The following is a 21,774-nucleotide window of genomic DNA, read 5'->3' on the forward strand; positions in this document are numbered from 1 at the left end:
AGGCTACCTTCAGGGCATGACCAGGAGGCACATGAAACCTGTTTTAGCAGCAAGTATGTTTTGGAGATGGGGATGTGTTCTGCTTGTGAGGAACCTTTGGTTTTTCAGCTCTGAAAAAGGATCTGAGTGAGATGCAGAGTGGAGGGAAAATGCAACTTCTCAGATTGACACTTGATCTTAGGAGATCCATCCCCTTGCCTTGTGGCCTTCACTCTACTCTGAGGAGAACTACCTAGGGGCTTTCATTAAAACAAGTTTTCAGGAGTTACCCCTGCAGGTCTGACTACATTCGTTTTGGTTTGTTATTTTTCTTTTTTTCTTTTTCAGGCCATACCCATAGCATATGGAGGTTCCCAGGCTAGGGGTCGAATTGAAGCTACAGATGCCGGCCTTCACCACAGCCACAGCAATCTGAGCCAAATCTGCAACCTACACCACAGCTCACTGCAACACTGGATCCCCCACCCACTGAGTGAGGTCAGAGATTGAACCCACCTCCTCCTGGTTACTAGTCAGATTTGTCTCCGCTGTACCACAAGGGGAACTCCCTGACTACATTGACTGACTGAGGTGAAGAGGAAATCATAAACAAAAATTATAGCCATTTGAGTTTCATTACATTAACATTGCAGCATGAAGCCAAAAAAAAAAAAATTGCTAAGAAACCATAATAATCAAGGCAGCTAGCCTTTATTGAGAGCTGACTTCAGGCTAGGCACTAAGATACATATCATTTGTCACAATAAGCCTTTGACTACTTTGTTTTACAAATGAGGAAATTGAGACTTAGATTATGTAACTCACCCCAAGGTTCCACAGTTGAGATGAAGCTGAGCCAGAATCCAAATCCACTGCATGAGTTTGCTAGGGCTGCCATAACAAAGTGTCACTGAGTGAGTGATTTAAACAAGAGAAATTAATTTTCTCTCAGTTCTGGAAGCCAGAAGTCTAAGAGCAAGGTATGGGTAGGGTTGATTCTTTCCAAGAGTCATGAGGGAAAGGTGTGTTCCCAGCTTCTCTCCTTTCCAGGCAGAGTGTTTTTGATCTCAGAGAACCTCAACTCCTGCCTCAGTCTCCATGTCCTTTGCAGAGGCCAACCCCCTGCCTAGAAGGTCTGTCCTCATACATCTGCCTAACTCCTATTTAACTTCCAAAGCTGACAGTAGGAACCACCTCCCGGTGGAAGACCTCCTTATCCTGCCAGACTCTTCTGAGCTTCCTATTCTTGCTACTGGACCTAAAGATCTCTCATGGAGAGAAAAGTGGGCAGTGTCTCAATCCCTATAGGTTGGCATATCACAGTGCTGAGGAAATGTTTGACCATTTGACCCTCTGCCTCACTCAAATCCCACAGCACTGGCAGACCCCTGACTGGTGATTGTTTGCTTGGACTTTGAAAAATCCCTGTGGCCTTGTCTTCCAGACGTTATAAGTCATTGATTTCCATTGTTTAATCATCCTCTGACTTGTGGCTGCCCAAGCCCTGGGCACCATGCCCATTTCACCAAGCCCCCTGGTACCCTCTGCCTGTCATGTTCCAGTCTGATAGATTAATCCTCCTTTTACCTGCCTCTACCCAGCATTCCTTCTCTATCACCACGAAGAAGGATAGGATAGTCTGTGCTTGAATACACGAGTGTGTGTGTGTGTGTGTGTGTGTGTGTGTGAAAGAGAGACAGACAGAAAGAGCCAGACTGTCTCAAGCAAAAAAGGAATGTCTGAGCTTATGAAACTAGAAATCCCAGCAACACTGTTCAGCTTCAGTTCATACAACAAGCTCAACCCCTTCACCAGTCTCCACAATATAATCATGAATGCTGAACATCTCATTCATTTAGAACATTGGACGAAAGATTTGTGCCTCCCCACAAAGGGTTGCATCATGTGGCAGACATCTCCCTGCTGTTGCATGGTGGTTGCACCCTCTGCCCTCCCCCTTCTCTGCTGTCTCTTAAGGAGCAACACAATCCATCTCCTTGCCTCATGCAAAGCAGGTTAGCGGACATCTTTTCTTGATGGACAAGGCCCTTGGGACTTCACTTTCCATCCCAAATGTCATTGCAAAGTATTTCTTCTAATCAACCAGAGAGCTCTCCCTCAGACAGTTCTGATGACCAACATTTTCTCCACCTCACTGCTCGCCAGTGTTCACAGCACTGCCCTTTGGCTGTGGATAAAGCTTATACCTCAGGCCCCAAACCAGAAGAGTGGATGACTAAGAGAGCAGAGGGCTTACAAAGAGCAAAGCATCCCCTGGGTAAGGAGCCTGACCAGTTCACCACCACCCCCCCCCGCCCCCGCCCCAAGTTACCACATAGCCCAGAACAGTATCTGGAACATACAAGGCATATTTGATACTGTTTGTGGAGTGCAGAGTCATTTGAGTGATTAACCAGCATCTATTATGAGGCAGGGAAAAGATGATTCATAACACTTGGAGAAAGGCAGGGCCTAGGAGGGCCAGAGGCCAGGCAAGATGTACAAGAAGGGAGTCATTTACACTTCCTCCCTTGGGTAGAAGGCAATTTCCTGAACTTTAAAAAAAAAAAAAATGTGTCCCGGACTTTCTGCTGTGGTGCAATGGGATTAGCAGCATCTATGCAACACCAGGACTCGGGTTCAATCTCCAGCACACACAGTGGATTAAAGGCTCTGGTGCTGGAGTTCCCGTTGTGGTGCATCAGTTAACGAATCCGACTAGGAACCATGAGGTTGCGGGTTCCATCCCTGGCTGTGTTCAGTGGGTTAAGGATCCATCGTTGCCGTGAGCTGTGGTGTCGGTTGCAGACACGGCTGGGATCCTGCGTTGCTGTGTATCTGGTGAAGGCCGGTGGCTACAGCTCCGATTAGACACCTAGCCTGGGAACCTCCATATGCTAAGGGTGCAGCCCTAGAAAATCCAAAAAAATAAATAAATAAATAAATAAATAAATAAAAAATGAAGGCTCTGGCGTTGCCTCAGCTGCAGTGTAGTTTGCAACTGTGGCTCGAATCTGATCCCTGGCCCGGGAACTTCATATGCTGAGAGGTGGCCTAAAAAGAAAAACAAAGGACCTGAATAGACAGTTCTCCAAGAAGATGTACAGATGGCCAACAAACACCTGAAAAAATCTCAACATCCCTGATTATTAGAGAAATGCAAATCAAAACTACCATGAGATACGACCTCACACCAGTCAGAATGGCCATTATTAATAACTCCACAAATAGCAAATGCTGAAGGGAGGTGTGGAAAAAAGGGAAACCTCCTACACTGTTGGTGGGAGTGTAAGTTGGTACAGCCACTATGGAGAACAGCATGGAGGTACCTTAGATATCTACACATAGAACCACCATATGATCTAGCAACCCCACTCTTGGGCATATATCCAGACAAAACTTTCCTTAAAAAAGACACATGGGAGTTCCCATCGTGGCGCAGTGGTTAACGAATCCGACTAGGAACCATGAGGTTGCGGGTTCGGTCCCTGCCCTTGCTCAGTGGGTTAACGATCCGGCGTTGCCGTCAGCTGTGGTGTAGGTCGCAGACGAGGCTCGGATCCTGCGTTGCTGTGGCTCTGGCGTAGGCTGGTGGCTACAGCTCCGATTGGACCCCTAGCCTGGGAACCTCCATATGCCGCAGGAGCGGCCCAAGAAATAGCAAAAAGACAAAAAAAAAAAAAAAGACACATGTACCCGCATGTTCACTGCAGCACTGTTCACAATAGCCAAGACACAGAAACAACCCAAATGTCCATCGATAGAGTATTGGATTCCATCCACACAATGGAACACTACTTAACCATAAAAAAGAACAACGTAATGCCATTTGCAGCAGCATGGAGGGAACTAGAGACTCTCATCCTGAGTGAAATAAGTCAGAAAGAGAAAGACAAATACCATATGATATCACTTATAACTGGAATCTAATATACAGCACAAATGAACCTTTCCACAGAAAAGAAAATTATGGACTTGGAGAATAGACTTGTGGCTGCCAGAGGGGAGAGGGAGTGGGAGGGATCGGGAGCTTGGGCTTAACGGATGCAAACTCTTGCCTTTGGAATGGATTTACAGAGAGATTCTGCTGTGTAGCATTGAGAACTATGTCTAGATACTTACATCGTAACACAACAATGCGTAACTTAATCCATGCTGTACAGTGGAAAAGAAAGAAAGAGAGAGAGAGAGAAAGAAAGAAAGAAAGAAGAAAGAAAGAAGAAAGAGAGAGAGAAAGAGAGAGAGAAAGAGAGAAAGAAAGAGAGAAAGAAAAAGGTGTTCCCATTGTGATTCAGCAGTAACAAACCCAACTGGCATCCATGAGGATGGGTTCCATCTCTGGCCTCATTCAGTGGATTAAGGATCCAGCATTGCCGTGAGCTGTGGTGGGTGTCGAAGATGAGGCTCCGATCTGGAGTTGCAGTGGCTATGCCGTAGGCTGGCAGCTGCAGTTTCAATTAACCCCTAGCCTGAGAACTTCCATATGCTGCACATATGGCTCTTAAAAAGCAAAACAAAACCAAAACCAAAAACGTGCCCTATATTTGCTGCCTTTGGTAACTACTCATTTCCTTTATTTCTTTGTTGTTTATTTCATGATCAGTATTATAAGTACATATATCCTTTTTTTTTTTTTTTTTAATTTCATTTGCTTTGGGAATATAAGACGGCGGGGAGCTAGTTTAAAAGACATCAAAATGTTCTGAACTGATCCAAGCTAATCTGGCCAGTCAGCAGCTACAAGCTTTTGAGGTAAACATCAGTAGCCTCCAGTGCTCATAGGTGGGTGGTGGCATTCATCAGCTCCCGTCCTACTGCCACACCAGGTGAAGTCTCAGGCCTCATTCTGCCAGAGCTACAAATGTGTACTAGCCAGCAGGTGCACAAACAGTCCTGCAACTGGTTTTTGAAGGTTTGGGTATCCACTTTCTACAAGCGACAGGCACTGTAAGCAGTGCAAAACAGCTGGAAGGGATGTCTGACTGCTGAGCTTGCTGGAGCTGTGTATTCATCTAGAGCAGTAGGGCTTCTATTTTCTAGCCAGCCAAAAGTCTTAGACCATCACTCACTTTACCTATTCAAAAATATTTCTAATATTCCTTATACAAATTAAAAATCAAGTAAGGAATTCCTGTTGTGACTTAGCAGTAAAGAATCCGACTAGTATACATGAGGTTTTGGGTTCCTGGCCTCGCTCAGTGGATAAGGATCTGGCATTGCCCTGAGATGTGGTGTAGGTTGCAGACACAGCTCAGATCCCACGTTGCTGTGGCTGTGACGTAGCCTGGCAGCTGCAGCTCTCATTTGACCCCTAGCCTGAGAACCTCCATATGCCACAGGTGCAGCCATAAAAAGAGGGGGGTAAAAAGAGTATCTCTTCCATGATGAGTTGCAGGGTTTTAAGGAAAAAGTCAAAGGCCCTTTTTGGGAGGGGCAGTAGCCGGAATCCAAGAGGGAGAGACTAAGTGAAAGGGGAAGATGCATAGATAGGCCTGGAATCTGGCTGAAGGTCAGTTGATAATCCAGAAACTTCCTCTGCTTAAACATTAAATGACTTCAGGTTGTTTTCATGTTGAAGGCTATTCCATCCTCCCTGGACTTGAAGGAACTCATTTCAGCCCTCCTTTTACAACTCCCCTTTTTAGAAGGGGTGGCTTATTCTCCTGCTGTCAACACAAATGTAAAAATTAGGAACACATCTGATCACACCTGTAGTTACTCATGTGCAGCCACAATTAGCCATAAGCACTCTCCAAAAATGGCAAAAGCAGTTAAGCATGACTGTGATTAAGTAATTGTGGGCATCATTAGTTACATCATTACTCACATGAGTAATTTTTATGGTCACCATGGCTACCTTCTGATACCAAATTACCCACCCAACAAGGGAGCACTTGGGCTGAAATCTGACTCCCCTCTTCTCCAATTTTGTGAAAATCATGTGCTTTTTTCCTAATTACTTCAAACAAGTGAATGGGGAATGTTTGCAAATACACGCTATTCATGTCAAACTGAAAAGAAATTGTCACCCTGGGTCCTATGTGTTATCTGTTCATTTTTTTTTTTCCCATTTGACAGACAACAAATCTAAGTTAGGTTTGAGGGGAAAGGGTTGTTACGTTTTTTTATTTGTTTGTTTTTCCTGAAAGAATAACTCACTCGTGGTATCTAGGTGACAATATAATCTTTCATTTGTATATTCTGTCCAAAAAAGGAGGTTTATTTTATGCCATAATTATCATTTCCCAACTTGAATATCTGCTACAAATTTTCAATTGGAGAGCTTTACTTCTTGTTTGAATGGAAATGATTAGATCTTTTTTCCCAGAGGGTTTTAATCTGAAAGGGAAATGGGCCCAGACCTAGGAAGATAGTTCCTGCTTGGAGAATGATGATCTGTAGAAATGTCATTGAGAAATGTCTTCTTAATGAATCACCAGCATGAGAATGAGACATCGTGTTCTTCAAAATCCCAAGAAATATCTAATCACACACTAGGTTAGAGTAGCGGAGAGAAAGATGCATGTTTTCATTTGTATTTATCTATATAATTTCTTTTTTGCGTGTGTGTCTTTTCTGTCTTTTCAGCGCTGCACCCACGGCATATGGAGGTTCCCAGGCTAGGGGTCTAATCAGAGCTGTTCCCGCCAGCCTACGCCAGAGCCACAGCAACACCAGATCCAAGCTGTGTCTGAGATCTATACCACAGCTCACCGCAAAGCCAGATCCTTAACCCACTGAGCAAGGCCAGGGATCAAACCTACAACCTCATGGTTCCTAGCCAAATTCATTTCCACTGCGCCACGACTGGAACTCCCTGTACTTATTTATATAATTTCAAGACGCTGGATTTAACAACAGATTAACCATCCCTTACTAAGTATCATGGTTTCAGATTTTCCCATCCCAGACATGGGTAGCTAGGATCTATCCATCCTATTTAAGTGTTTGTAAAGTATGGAATAGATGATTGAATAGCTCATAGTTCATCATCTTTCTATTAGTCTCTTTTGCCATTTGAAGAGTAAAAGATTCTATCAGGCTTTTTGACCCTAGTAACTTTGGATAAAGAAGGAAATCTGTCTCTAGAGCAGTGCTGTCCCTCAGAACTTTCTATGATGAGATGTTCTTCATCTGCACTGTCCCCATCACACAGTCACTACCCATAAGTGGCTAGTGTGTGCTGGGACTGAGACTAGAACCAGCAAATAAATTATAAAATAAAATCTTATTTTATTTATTTATTTATTTATTTATTTATTTATATTTTTTTTAGGGCTACATTCTCAGCATATGGAGGTTCCCAGGCTAGGGGTCCAGTTGGAGCTGTAGCTGCAGGCCCATGCCACAGCCACGGCAATGTGGGATCCGAGCCACATCTGCGACCTACACCACAGCTCATGGCAACACGGGATCCTTCACCCACTGAGGGAGGCCATGGATCGAACCCTCATCCTCATGGATGCTAGTTGGATTCATTTTCGCTGCACCACAATGGGAACTCCAAGGAACTGATTTTAAATTTTATTTATCTTCAGAGATCCTGTTGTGGCTTGGCAGTAATTAACCCAACGAGTATCCGTGAGGATTCAGGTTCGATCCCTAGCTTCGATCATTGGGTGAAGGATCCAGCATTGCCATAGCTTCAGTGTAGGTCTCAGACAAGGCTCGGATCTGGCATTGCTGTGGCTGTGGTGTAGGCTGGCAGCTGCAGCTGCAATTCAACTCCTAGTCTGGGAACTTCCATATGCTGCACCTATGGCCCTAATATAAATAAATAAATACATAAATATATATATATATATATATATATATATATATATATATATATCTTCAATTTGAATTTAAGTAGCTACATTAGGCTAAGAAGCTACCATATTGTACAGTGCAGCTCTCAAGTACATGGCTACAGCCAGAAAAGGGAGTCAAGAGTGGCTCTACATATGATCAAAACTGTATAAATGGACAGCAAAGTGTTTGAATCCAAAATTCCAGGCCATGGTTTTGGCGTCATCACCCCTTAGCTATATGATCACAGAGAAACATTTGTTTCTTAGCATAAGTTACATTTTAATGGTACCATGCAGATGGTAGGGTGGAGATTGGAGAGAAATCAGAGAAGATCACAGTGAACCAGCTGGTTTTCCTGTTGCCTGGAGTGTATGGTCTGTGCTAGAAAAGACTGTTCAGGAGAAAACACTGAAGAAATGAGATGGGAAATGTTCTTACACGAATCAGGAGCCTCTTGACTACAAGCGGCAGAAAATGCCAACCTAAACCTACCTTATGCAAAAAGGGATACTACAGATCCATATCTTTACTAAAACATCCAGACCTAAGGTAGGCTTCAGGCAAGTGGATTCAGGCTTCAGTTGAAGTCATCCAGGTTTATAGTTTCTTTCCAATCTCTTGGCTCTGCCTTTTGCTATCTGGTTTCAGCCTTGGGCTTTATATGGTAGCAATATGACAGCAGCAGGTCATGTCCCTATACTCTCTCAAATCTACCTTCAGAGTAAAGAGTGAGAGCTTCTGACTCCTGTGTCTCATTAAAAAAACCCTTCATTGTGGCTCATTGACTCTGGAACAACTAACTAGCCATGTCTGAAGTCCACAGTCCCCTCTGGAGCCTGTTGTTGGTTCAACCTTGCCCAAGCCATAAGGGTGGAGAATGGAGGAAGGAGAGTTTCCTGGGATAAAGCAGAGTACTTCTCAGAGGAGGGTGAGTTGATGCACTGTGGCAGAAGACAATAGATGTCCTCCAGAGTCTTGTTCTTGAGACTTTGAAAGACAAAAACTCTAACCCCTTGAGTAATCACAGAAAAAATAAATCCAATTCAACTCAACTCATTTCAACAAACACACCCTAAGACTACCTGGGAGTCTTCTGCTTCTAAGCTGATGCATATATATATATATATGGAAATGTATATATATGGAAATGTATATATATATATATACACATATATATATACATATATACATATATATATGGAAATGTATTTCTGCCATCTTGGGAAATGTTTCTGGCCTTATCTTCATGCATGCTATTGCTGATAAAACAGATAGAGTTAGTATTTTCTACTGGATGGGTTCTGGGATTTTGTATCCTTCAGGGATTGTGCTAAGAACAGACAATAGTTCTTCAGAGATTCAATTTCCACTTGATTGAGTGACATGAGTGACAGAGATCCTTAAGGTCATTCATTCACGCTGATACTACTTCTTGGAAACCTCAAACACGTTCTGGCAGTTTGCTTTCTTTACTTCCTGCTATGCTAGGGAGAAAAGGAGGAACCAGCCAATAGAGAGCTGTTATTTGTTCGTTAATTCATCATATTTATTATGACACTACTGTGTGCCAAGGATGGTGGCTGGTGCTGAAAAAGCCATCAAAAAAGCTGGATATTACATAAGTGTTGTGGGTGGAGAAAGCACTGGGCTTCAAGTCAGAAGACCTGAGTTCAAGTTCTGACTTTGCTAGTAAATATCACTGTGATTCGGAGGCAAAGACCTCATTTGAAAGATTTTCAGAAAATCCCTTGTTCTGGAAAACTCTCTGAGGCCCTGAAATGTTAGATCTCCATTAGCATGACTAAGGCTGCCTGCCTGACCTTTGAGAACTAAAAGAAAAACACTCCCTCACCCTCAGAATTCAGCACACACACCTCCGCTGGGATTCTAGGTAGGAGGATCAAATTAAAGCTGGAGACACAAAAGGAGCTTTTCATTAACTCTTAGATATCGTTTCTCTCCTTGGGACCAGCTCATTACAAAAGAAACCCCAGGAGCCAAGGCACACCCCTCCCGCGGAGTGGGGTTCACTGCGAAAGGTCTTGTAGAATGAGCAGGAATTTGATAGCTGGAGAGGGATAAGGAAGGACACCCCAGGCCTTTCATAGGCCAGTGGGAAAGGCAGACATGGAGCCAGGAGGCTGACAGGAGCAGTGGAGATTGTTTGTCCCTCCGGAGCCTGAGCCGTGGGAACGAAGAACCGAAACCGAGCAGGACACTGGAGGATCCCAGGCACAAACTTTCTGTATTCCCCATTTCTTGTTTTTAGGGAATAAGCTTCAGCCACCACAACCTTCCCTGAGTTCCAAAGGCAAGTTCAAATGTTACTAATCAGGGAAGGGAGGAGATGCAGAGAGCAGGGAGGAGCAGTCAAGAAACTATAGTGCAGCTTTGGGGCAGGGTCCTGGTTCCTTTTCAAGGAAAATACATAACAATACCTTTGAGTTATTCTGCAGAACTAAAACCCCCAATGAATGAAAGCTAGAGAGGGGGACCACCTGGAACCAGTCCTAGGACCACTAAACATCAACTTTGAAGAAAAACAAAAGCTTGCCTTTACCCCAATCCTTATCTGTGACCCTATTCTCTACTCCCACACTATAAAACCACTCCCTAATCTCTCCCAAGGGAGGGCACAGTCTTCATGGCATTAGCCTGCCGTGGCCTCCTTTGCCTGGCAAAGCAATAAAGTTGTTTTGTTTTGTTTTTTTTCCCGTCTCCATGTTTCTATTTAGCACCATTGGACAGAGGCCCGAATTTTGACAACACTTAACTAAAATCTCAACGAAAGCTCCACCTTGCAAGTAAGCTGGAGTACCCAGTGTTCTTAGGCGTTCCTGGGTGGAGGAAGGGAGCCCCTCACTTCTCAGGCACATCCACCAGCCCCACAGCACGAGAGATGCTGCTGCCCTGCTCCTCCACATTCCTTGACTATAAGCTGAGAGGAGGAGCTTCGTTTCTTTGGGTGATACCCTCCCATATTCAAGCTTCAGTTGGTCATCAAGCTGTGATGGGAAGAGGGGAGGGGGCAGGCTGTGCCACAGAATCCAGCAGTTCTTATCAAGATATACTAATAGAATGTCTTTAATTAAGGTTTCTTCATTTTGAAAAAGGAAGAGAAGAGCACGACACAAATGCTAGATAATGAGGAAGAGGCTCTGCTGTTGGGAGGTGATAAAGACTGGCTGGAACCAGATGAAACCAAGGTGGCTTTACAAATTGTCCAGCCATTGACCTTTAGCTCATTATACCTTCATTATAGTATTAAAAAACCTTCTTGGAGTTGCCATTGTGGCACAGTGGAAATAATGCAACTAGTATCCATTAGGATACAGATTCAATCCAACCTCACTCAGTGGGTTAAGGATCCAGCTTTGGGCAACGGCCCAACTCATGAAGAAACCCCACCCTTCCCCGAAATAGTAAGAATATTCCTCCCACTCATTAGCCTATGAAATTACTTAACCCATAAAAGCCTACACTTCTCCAAGCCCTGGGGCCACTCTCATCTTCTGAGACAATGGGTTTTTTTGTTGTTTTTTCTGGGTTTTTTTTTTTTTTTTTTTTTTGCTTTTTAGGGCTACACCCGTGGCATAAGGAAGTTCCCAGACTAGAGGTCAAATTAGAGCTGCAGCTGCCAGGCTACACCACAGCCAGAGCAACGCAGGATCCAAGCCGTGTCTGTGACCTACACCACAGCTCATGGCAAGCCGGATCCTTAACCCACTGATTGAGGCCAGGGATCAAACCGGCATCTTCATGGATACCTGTCGTGCTCATTAACTGCTGAGCCACAAAGGGAACTCACTGTGGCTCACTCTTGAATTCTTTCCTGTGCAAAGCCAAGGACCTTCACTTGATGGTCCATCTGAAGGACTCCTGGAGAGTCCAAAAAGTGACATGCCTCCCTCCTGCAACAATTTGCTTATATGGCCTTAGGACAATTTCCAGAGTTTTTAATGATTGAGTTACATATACATATATATTAAATGCTCACTAGTTAAGATTGCTTCTGAGGAGTTCCCATTGTGGCTCAGCAGTTAACAAACCTGACTAGCATCCATGAGGATGCAGGTTCGATCTCTGGCCTGGCTCAATGGGCTAAGGATGCAGCATTGCCGTGAGCTGTGGTGTAGGTCACAGATGCGGCTTGGATCCTTAGTTGCTGTGTCTGCGGCAGTGGCCAGCGGCTGCAGCTCCAATTAGACCCCTAGCCTGGGAACCTCCATATGCCAGGGGTGTGGCCCTAAAAAGACACACACAAAAAGAGATTGCTTCTGAGAGTGGGTCTATGGAATTCCTACAGGTTTTAAAGAGGGGTTTTAAATATAACCAAAATGTTGGAGTTCCTTTTGTGGCGCAGTGGAAACAAGTCTGACTACTATCCATGAGGATGCCAGTTCGATCCCTGGCCTTGGTCAGTGGATTATTACGCATCCGGCATTGCTGTGAGCTGTCATGTAGGTCGAAGACGAGGCTTGGATCCTGGATTGCTGTGGCTATGCTGTAGGCCGGCAGCTACATCTCCAATTCAACCCCAAGACTGGGAACTTCCATATGCTGCAGGTGCAGCCCTAAAAAGCAAAAAAATAAAATAATAATGTTGCCAAAGCTGTTGCCCTAGAATCATGTTCCTTCCCCTCCCTCCCATGGAAAACAATTGCTTTTATATGAGTCAGGAGCAATCTGCAAAGAGAAAAACAAGAACTGGTTAGACTATATAGGAAAGGAATCACAACATTGTAAATCAACTATACTTCAATAACAAAAAAAAAAGAAAAAGCAAAAACCTTGTTAGAGCCAATTAGGCCCAAAGTGGCAGAAGATTTGACTTCCATTAGACCTTGAGCCTCATTATACCATTATTGTAATAGATTAGCATGCTAAGTGACACACCCACCAGTGCCCTAACAGATGACAATTGCCATGACAACAACCTGAATACAGGGACTGAAAAGAAGTGTTGCCTCAGCTCTGGGTCCAAACCACACCCTTGTACTCAAATAACTCATGAATATTCCTCCCACTCTTTTCAGTTCCCTCCCTTATACCCCCAACCCTCCTATATAATACATACATACATACACACACCACACACACACACACACACACACACACACGCATGTATGTATGTATGTACGTATAGTGTCTCCACTGGAATCAGTTGAGAAGTTGATTTGCAAACTAAGTTCCACTTCTCCATTCTTAGACCATTATAAATCATGTGCTATTCCAGTCTCAGCATCAATTTCATTATTGGCTGTGCAAATGTAAGCAGAAAAAGAATCTCTCTGGAGGTCTGGACACAGGCTAAGAACCCAGCTCAGGTTCAGGCGATCAATTCAACTAACAAAAAGATTCTTCTGGCTGTTGTGTGGAGAATGGATGAAAGCAAGATCAGAGTGTAAGCAGACACATCAGTGAGGAGATAAATGAATTTGCCCAAAAGAGACATGATGGTGATGAGAGTGGTGATGTGGAGATGGGGCCATATCACCTTCTGTTCATCATTGTAATCCCAGCACCAAACGCACCAGCATATACTCAGTATGTATTTGTTAAATGAGAAAATGAATGAGTACCCATAATTTGCAGCTTTGGAATTAAATTTCTAGGTTTTCAATCCTCTTACCACTGATTTCTCTTTGACTCTGATTCTAGAATATGGCAAGATTTCATTCAAAAAAAGAGTTAAAAATCTATAGGAGCAGTTCCGGTTTATCAAGAAGCCTTTGTTTATAGTCAGATGGGTCATCTCATCTGAGGCAGGACAGCCTCACAGAAGAGAGGACACTTGAGGATAGCACCGGAAATGCTATAGAGAAAAAGGGGGGAATCTCAGACTCTTCGACCATTTTTTTTTAAGAGAGAGAGAAAAGAAATTTTAATTAGCAGAAAACCTCTGGAATATCAGAGAACAAGTCTCTAGAATTTATAATCCTAGTAAATTTATCTTTGTTCTTTCCTCAATGTCCTTAAATGTGAATTAAAGAGATCCAGACAGCTCTAACATCCTTGAGAGTCCATGTACCCATGATGGAAATCTGTGAAGAATAAATTACTAAAGGAACAAAATGCTCTTCCTACCAGATGCTAAACTTGAACTAGGACCAACACATTTATTTGGAATATACATATGTTGTTTCCCTCTTTTTTTTTCTCTCTTTTTTTTTTTTTGGTCTTTTTGTCTTTTCTGGGGCTGCACCCACAGCATATGGAGGTTCCCAGGCTAGGGATCTAATCAGAGCTGTAGCCACTGGCCTACACCAGAGCCATAGCAATTCAGGATCCGAGCTGCATCTGCGACCTACACCACAGCTCACAGCAAGCCGGATCCTTAACCCACTGAGCAAGGCCAGGGATCAAACCCCCAACCTCACAGTTCCTTGTCGTATTCGTTAACCCCTGAGCCACGATGGGAACTCCTACGTATATTGTTTCCCTCTTACCCTTGAACTTCACACACGTGAAACTATAGAACAGGAGAACAGGGGGATTGTTTTATTGAACAAATAATCATTATTTTGGTCACTGGAGGCGATTTTTAAAATTCAGCAACATCTGAATGATTACACACTAGGCAGATTTTCTGCCCTCTTCCTGTATGTGTTTTACTTCTAATAATAATTTCTACTTTCAATTGCTTTTTAAACATATTTTGGAGTCAATAAATCCTTTGAAAAATCTTGTGAAAGTTATAATGGAAAAAATAAAAGTCATTTAAAATAAAAAACAAAAGAAAAATCTTATGACATTATGTGGGCACCCCATGACACACACATAGCAAAACGCACTTATCTGCAAAGCAATGCCTGCAGCTTGAGAAGGTTCCCCAAAGCTTAAGGGCTCAGGGTTCCAGAATAAGATTATATTTTGATTTATAATTGATGGGGTACAGGATAGGCCACCCCAAGATGTGCCACTCTGGCATGCAAATTATTTCAAGCTGAAATCAATCAAGGCCGGAGAAACTCAGGAAGAACCTCTGAATTTCCCCCTAACTGCCTAAAAGAACTTAAGACCTATTCCTGGAAGGAACTATCACCGTATACAGCTATAAAGTGTGAACTAGGTGTGGTAGACAGGGAGGAACTTAGCAAGGCCCTTTGATCAAAGTCCTCCCTGTGTCCCATTGTTTCTAGATAGCCTAGTAAACATTTGTTTATCAAATATTAAATGATTTTCATCTTCCTGTGAATTACCTGACTTCCCTTTGAGGTCCCAGACCCTTACCTGATTCTCCTTAATCCAGGATGACATGCAAAACTAATCTTGCCTTCCTGTCTTTGGAATTCTTCATGTTTATGTGAATTCCCTGTATGTATGTAATGTTTGATTTTTCTTCTGTTTATCTGCCTTATGTAATTTTTCTTCTTTTCTTTTTTTTTTTTTCTTTCCGCACCTGCAGCATATGGAATCTTCCAGGCTAGGGATTGAAGCTGCACCACAGCAGCAAACTAAGCCACAGCAGTGACAACACTGGATCCTTAACCCACCGAGCCACCAGGGAACCCCTGCCTTATGTTATTTTCATTGCCAATCAAAAGAACAAAAGAGGGGAAAGAGGGGAATATCCCCTGCCCACAGTTCACAAAGCCCATGGGATTCAGTTTTACTGGCTGAATTCCAGTTGCCTCAAAATTGCTGCTACTAAGAGATCCTGAGAAAACTGATAAAAGCCAGCAGAAGATAAGAATTCTTACCATGTTAGTCAGATCTCTGCCTGCAGGGTCTGTTGGAAGCGAGAGTGGTAAGACTCTTGCTTTCTCTTTTATAAAATTAGATTAGCAGGAGTAAATATTTGTGGAGCAAGTTCCTTGGACTTAAGTGACTCTTGGCAAGTTTGGTAAACTTTTGTTTGATTTTCTCCTGTGTATCTATCTGCCTCATGTCAATTTAATTCTTAGACCAGCCAGAAGAACTTGGATGGGTAAAGGAAAATTTCTTCCTCCCAACACAACTTACAGAAAGCATTTAAAAGTCTTGTTTATCACTTATAACTCTGTGGGCAAAGCAATCTTAGCCCCATCTAACATATAAAAAATCTGACCTCAGAGGAGTCTACTACCCATCTTTTTCCAGGAAGGTAAGAGGAAGCACAGAAGCTGCTCTTTTTCCTAGTGGTGATGGCAAGGGGGAAGGAACTAACTCAAAGCCCAGGTCCTGAACAAGATGGACTCCAAAGAAAAACCTCCTCATCTCAAAGAATGAGCCACTAAAGAGTTACGTCTCTCTCCCACTTCAGAAGCTGTAAGAAAACTGTGTTGTTGCTGAGCACCAGGTAAAGGAGGGAAAGACGGAAAAGTTGAAACAAATTACGTTCAGATTTGCAGCCTATATTCACATCATTGAATTTGGTTGGTCCAAAAAGTTGCAACCTCAGAATTTATTTTAAAATGGCCCCAAATTATCAATGCTTTTTTTAGGGCCACACCCATGGCATATGGAAGTTCCCAGGCTAGGGGGCAAATCTGAGCTGCAGCTGCCAGCCTACACCACAGCCAGAGCAATGCGGAATCCAAGCCGTGCCTACAACCTACACCACAGCTCACGGCAACACTGGATCCTTAACCCACTGAGAGAGGCCAGGTATTGAACCCTAATCCTCATGGATCCTAGTCAGGTTCATTTCTGCTGAACCACAATGGGAACTCATATCAAAGACTTTGAGCACTGGCAGAATCAAATGTATCTTCTCCCTAGAGGGAAACATCTCCTTCCTAGACCACGAAGGATTCCACATATAATTTTTCAGATATATGAGAAGCATACAGTCAAAAATAATCAATACACAATGCTCCATGAGCAGGAAACTTTAAAAGCAATAGAACAAATTGACAGTGTAAAACGACTTTCACAAATTTCTGATATCTGAATTATGAGACACAGACTATAAAACAATCATGCCTACTATATTATTGTTGCTGTTGTTGTTGCTGTTGCTTTAATAACTAAGGAAGAGTTTGGGTTTTTTTTTTCCTTTTTAGGGTTGCACACTCGTCATATGGAAGTTCCCAGGCTAGGGGTCAAATTGGAGCTATAGCTGCTGGCCTACACCACATCCACAGCAACATGGGATCTGAACTGAGTATGTGACCTACACCGCAGCTCATGGCAACGCTGGATCGTGGACCCACTGAATGAGGCCTGGGATCGGACCTACATCCTTATGGATACTAGTAGGATTCATTTCCACTGCACCACAATGGAAACTCCCAGGAAGAGTTAAAAAGAAAAGAAAAAATTCCTGGTGAAAACTCACCTCTGATTGAAGGGAAAAAAAATAAGGAACAGTAAACTGTAAAAAGCAACCAAGTATACTTGAAAAAAAGTCTATAAATAAAATTGCAATAACCAAAATTAAGTACTCAGTAACAGATTAATATAACTGAATACAGCATAGATGAACTAAAAATAAGCCAGAAGAAATTACCCAGAATTTCACATGAAAGATAAAAATATGGAAAATAAGGAGTTCCCGTTGTGGCTCAGTGGTTAATGAATCCACCTAGGAACCATGAGGTTTCGGGTTCGATCCCTGGCCTCGCTCAGTGGGTTAAGAATCTGGTGTTGCCCTGAGCTGTGATGTACATCACAGACATGGCTTGGATCTGGCGTTGCTGTGGCTGTGGCGTAGGGAGGCAGCTACAGCTCCAATTAGACCCCTACCCTGGGAACCTCCATATGCCACCAGTGCAGCCCTAGAAAAGACAAAAAGACCAAAATATACGTGTATATATATATGGAAAAATAAAAGCATTAAGAGATATGGAGGATGGAAATAAGATCTGATGTATGCTCCACTGAAGCTCCAAAAGGAGACAAAATGGTTGATATGCTTCTTGTATCACCTTATTTTTATTAAAAATTATTTAAACATACATGAAAGAAAAAAGTAGAGAGAATAGTACTATAAACCCTGTAAACCCATCATCCAGATTCTATGATTATCAAGATTTGACCGCATGCGTTCTTTTTTTTTTTCTTTCTTTTGGTGTCTGTCTTTGTTGGTGCATTTTACTTTATTTTATTTTATTTTTTATTTTTTGGATGTGCCCATGGCCTGCAGAAGTTCCCAGGCCAGGAATTTAACCCAAGCCACAGCTGTGACCTAGCTGATATAGTAACAATGCTTATCCTTAACCTGTGTCACAAAGGAAATCCATATTGATGCATTTAAAGCAGTTCCCGGAGTTCATATAATTTTGCCCTCAAAGACAATATTTGAATATTGAATGCTGAGAATTTTCCAAAACCAACAAAAACACCACCTACGTAGACTCAAGAATTTCAACCATCCCCAAGTAGGATAAACAAAAAGAAATCCACATCTGAACATTAGAGAAACCACAGACAAAGTCTGGAAAGCAACCTGGGATTACATAACTTTCTCAAAGCCATGTAGCCTCTTTTCCAGGTCCTTTATTTGTAAATTCTGCATCTTTCCTCAATACTACCTCACACTTCTATACAATAAGACCCTTGGTCAGGCACCATTCAGAGAGTTGATACATTGCATCCTTTTTCAGCACTGGGACCAGAACTAACACCCAGTCTTTACTGGTCTGTCTTTACTTAAGCATTAAGACTAAGCAGGGATTTTATTTTATTTTATTTTATTTATTTTTTATTTTTTTTAGGGCTGCACCCATGGCATACAGAGGTTCCAGGCTAAGGATCGAATTGGAGCTGTAGCGGCAGGCCTACACCACAGCCACAGCAACGTGGAATCCTTAACCCACTGAGTGAGGCCAGGAATTGAACCCCATGTCCTCATAGATAATGGTCAGGTTTGTTACTGCTGCACCACCATGAGAACTCCTAGGCAGGGATTTTAGATCTCAGAGATTTTGTGTCTTCATCACCTTTCGCTCTCCCCTCCTCTGTACCCTCCACATGTGGAAATTCCCTGGCCAGGAATCAAACCCTCACCACAGCAGTGACCTGAGCCACTGCAGTGGCAATACCAGATCCTTAACCTGCTGCACCAGAAGAGAACTCCATGTCTTCAATTTCATAAGTGAGGAAAAATGAGTCCAAAGTGAAGAAAATGTTGAAGATCCCACAAGCTAACATATTGTTGCCTGGCTATCCAGAAAGTTTATGCTTGTAATGAAAACTGCTAACCATGTCCAAAATTTCTGGAGAGAGCTTAGCTATGAGGAAAAAAATTTTAAAAGATGGGGATGAGGGGGAGAATATTCCATCTGTTTGGAGAAAGACAGGCTGTGTAAATATTTCTTTCTTTAATTTCCTAATGAGAGAAAGGAATTGGATGTCTTTTTTAAAAAGCAGTCAAAGAGGTAAATGAATACCATTCCTCTGGGAAGGTTAGGAGCAATGAAGAATTGGTAGAATAAAAGCCACTTACAGCTGAGGGTTAAAGAAGTTATGGGAGGAGTTCCGTCGTGGCTCAGTGGTTAATGAATCCGACTAGGAACCATGAGGTTGCGGGTTCCGTCCCTGCCCTTGCTCAGTGGGTTAAGGATCTGGCATTGCCGTGAGCTGTGGTATAGGTTGCAGACTCGGCTTGGATCCTGAATTGCTGTGGCTCTGGCGTAGGCCGGCAGCTACAGCTCCAATTAGACCCCTAGCCTGGGAACCTCCATATGCTGTGGGAAGCGGCCCTAGAAAAGGCAAAAAGGCAAAAAGGCAAAAAGACAAAAAAAAAAGGGAGAAGACAACAAAGTGACATTTAATTCTAGCCTCATCTAGACATTGTTGGAAAGTGTAAGCTGTACAGAACATTTTAATCAAACTTAGTATGAAAGATCGGGATTCAATTATTGAGAAGCTGAGGATTCACCAACAATTTACCAGCACTTTATAAAACAAAATCTTTTCAAATTTTTGGAAGTTACATATCCTCACTAGAGAAATTTCAGAAAATGTTGAAGTGTATATACAAAAAAATGAAAATCATCAATAATTCAATAGCTAAGAATTAGCCATTGTTGATATAATATTCTTTCCGTCTCATCTTTCTCCCATGTACATACATAGATGTTTTTATAACTGTCACTCTGATAAATGTTCTGGTTCATAAATCTTTGAAAACAATTTTGTTTATTTCTTTTGAATAAATCCCTAGAAGAGAGATTATAAAGGTATAAAATAGCAGAGATGTCAAGAGATTGGACTTTTAGGCAAACAGATCTGTATTTGCATCCCAGTTTTACCACTTATGAGATTGTGCTACTTGTATAACCTCATTACGTCTCAATGACCCATAATGTAAAAAGAGAAAAAAGAGAAAGAAAGAAAAGAATTTGAAAAAAACAAAATGTGAAAAATGAATCTATTGCCTAGGTTCATAGTAAAGATTAAAATAATGGACTGAATGCTCAGCTTCTGGGATACAGTAAGGGATCAATAAATGAGTGTTGTTGGATAACATGACCACAAGGGTTTTTGCTTTTTGTGTACTTAAAAATATTTTATACGTGTTCTAAATTAAAAAGCATCTATTGATGTTATCACAGAAAAACATTACTCTTTTTAAAAGATAATTCTACTTCTTTATTGGGGAATTAAGTCATATTTCTATGTCTTTGTTTCTCCCTCTTTCTCTGCAATACAAAAGTAGAACCCTAGAAATCTTTCTCATTTCAAAAGACTGAGCCCAGAAATTTTCAGTGGTGTGCCAAGGGCGGGGCAGGAGGAGTGGCTGCCCCAGTGCAACAATAGAGGGAGCAATGTCTGGAGAGAATTTTAAAAACCACTCAAGCCTAGCCTGTCTGCTTTTTATTATCACCATGTGCTCACAATTTTAAACAATGTTAGTGATAAAATGCTCTTCCCTAAAATATCTTTGATTGATCTATCTTCTAAACTGCTGAGTTTCAATAATATATACATATTATATAATTTGTATGCATGTGTATGTATACAAACTTATAGATTATAACTTTTTTATATAATATGTATATACTTATATAATATGTATATGTGTCTCTGTGAGTATGCAAATTTCAAATTTTCTCTTAATGTGCATTGTATTCTACATGGAAGTAAATCCAGAAAACTCCCAGTTACACAGTCTGCCTGGACACATGTGGTCACAGCTTCATGGATTTGCTTCAAGAGTAAGTTCGTAATAGCTAGGAATTGTTCAAGCTCACTTAGTTCATGTCTCCAAGCCCTGTGGTATGATACATACCCTATATTTAAACAGTAAACATGGGAGTTCCCGTCGTGGCTCAGCAGTAGCGAATCCTACTACTATCCACGAGGATTCGGGTCGGATCCCTGGCCTTGCTCAGTGGGTTAAGGATCCAGCCAGAACTGTAGTGTAGGTCGCAGAGTCTTGGATCTGGCATTGCTGTGTAGGCTGGCAGCTGTAGCTCCAATTTGACCCCTAGCCTGGGAACTTCCATATGCCACGGGTTCTGCCCTAAAAAGACAAAAACATTATATCTGGAATTTAATAATACGGCACAGATGAAACTTTCCACAGAAAAGAAAATCATGGATTTGGAGAACAGACTTGTGGTTGCCAAGGGGGGAGGAGGAGGGAGTGGGATGGATTGGGAGCTTGGGGTTAATAGATGCAAACTATTGCTTTTGGAATGTATTAGCAGTGAGATGCTGCTGTATAGCACTGGGAACTATGTCTAGTCACTTATGATGGAGCACGATAATGTGAGAAAAAAGAATGTATACATGTATATGTAACTGGGTTACCTTGCTGTACAGCAGAGAAAAAAATTGTATTGGGGAAATAACAATTAAAAAAATTTAAAAAAAAAAAGAGTTGCCAGCAAAAAAAAGAGACAAAAACAAACAAACGAAAAACCACCTGCCCCCCACCCCCCCACCAGTAAATACGAATAAACAATTATACCTTAGTGGTTCTAAAGACAAAGAAATAGAGAGTTCCCATCTGGGCTCCAAGGTAGCAAACCTGACTAGCATCCATGAGGACTCAAGCTGGATCCCTGGCCTCACTCAGCAGGTTAAGTAGTTGGCGTTGCCATAAGCTGTGGTATAGTTCACAGACTTAGC

This window comes from Phacochoerus africanus, chromosome 2, assembly GCF_016906955.1.
Source record: "Phacochoerus africanus isolate WHEZ1 chromosome 2, ROS_Pafr_v1, whole genome shotgun sequence".
Lineage (NCBI taxonomy): Eukaryota > Metazoa > Chordata > Mammalia > Artiodactyla > Suidae > Phacochoerus > Phacochoerus africanus.